Below are 1,357 nucleotides of genomic sequence, written 5' to 3' on the forward strand. Positions count from 1 at the left end.
AAAATAAACTTTTTTTTTCTTTTTTAACATTTTATTAGGGGCTCATACAACTGTCATCCCAATCCATACACACATCAAATGTGTAAAGCACATTTGTACATCGTTTCTCAAAACATTTTCTCTCCATTTAAACCCCCGACATTAGGTCCTCATTTTGCGATGTACAAATGCTAAAGAGTTCTTATGCAGCATATTCACACAATGCAACATGTCTTTTGATCTCTTGACTGATTCTCCTATAAGCACTGGTTTAGGATCCAAGCAAGACAAAATCCTTAACAATTCCCATTCTTTGAGCCATGTCCTGAGTGCCTACATAAAACAGTGAATAATGTAAGACAAAAGTTGATCTTCAATTAACTGACAACTTCATCAATAATTCTGTTGTAAATGTAGTCACAGTCTATAAGAACACTTGCATTTTCCTTGAAATATAACATGTCATTTGAAACTGAACTAAATTACATGCTTCTTTCCCATTACTTGAATGAACCTTAAAGAGCATCTTGATTAGTAAAATAAAAAAGTAGCTCCGAGTTCCCCGAAATTTATTTAGGATCAACATTTAAAAATCAAGTATTTAATCAACTAGACTTAAATGATAAAAACTACTTCATCATGATTTGTCTAGGTTTGACCCTAATGAATAAATAAATTATGCTGCACAAAATTCTGATAATGACTTCCAGTAACAATTTTCAGGGTAAATTTCTCTTTTAAACATCGTGATATCTGATTATTTATTCTTTCTAGCAGTGTTTAACATAACAGGTGTAAGGTTTCTATGAGTAGCCCTATACAGGGATCAAGAGATTCTCATTATGGATTTACCATTAATGGTTATTGGATTTCACTTTATTTTGAAAATATACTGTGGTATCCAAGTGCCAAATTTTGAGAAACAATTTAAATATACACGGGACTTCAAAAAAAGTCATAGAAATGTCCATTATTTTTCATTCTATTTTCCCATGAGCTTGTTAAAGGTCCCTCATAGTTTAAAACATATTTTTTTCAGATAGTCCATGTTTCTTTGAAACCTATCAACTGTGGCAGCCTGCCTTCCTCGCTTTGGAAGAGTATGTTCTTGTGTATTTGACAAAGCTGTAACCATTTAATTAGTATCAGATTCTGACTGGCACAAGTAACACGCTTCACTGTTAAGAACAGGGTGTGTGTATAGGGGGGCTATTTAACTGTAGTTAAAATGCTTCTAAAATAGAATTTTCAGGTAAAATCCCATTTCAATTGGATATCTGCAAATCAGTTCAATTCTTGAAGAATTGTTTTGCTTTTGTTAGGAGAGTAATGGGTCCACATCTCCTTTAAAGTATGATGTCCCTCCATATAATTGGTT

General features: G+C 32.7%; 1 non-coding gene across 1 annotated transcript; it reads left to right on the forward strand.

Annotated features, from left to right (window-relative positions):
• The first annotated feature begins 1,021 nt into the window (after positions 1-1,021).
• On the forward strand, positions 1,022-1,153 carry LOC115869774. Its single transcript, XR_004046362.1, has one exon. It is a non-coding gene; the product is annotated as a small nucleolar RNA SNORA24 (small nucleolar RNA).
• Positions 1,154-1,357: the final 204 nt, after the last annotated feature.

The sequence above is a fragment of the Echinops telfairi genome, unplaced genomic scaffold, assembly GCF_000313985.2.
Source record: "Echinops telfairi isolate 266 unplaced genomic scaffold, ASM31398v2 ScPeMD7_44;HRSCAF=162, whole genome shotgun sequence".
In the NCBI taxonomy this organism is placed as follows: Eukaryota; Metazoa; Chordata; class Mammalia; order Afrosoricida; family Tenrecidae; genus Echinops; species Echinops telfairi.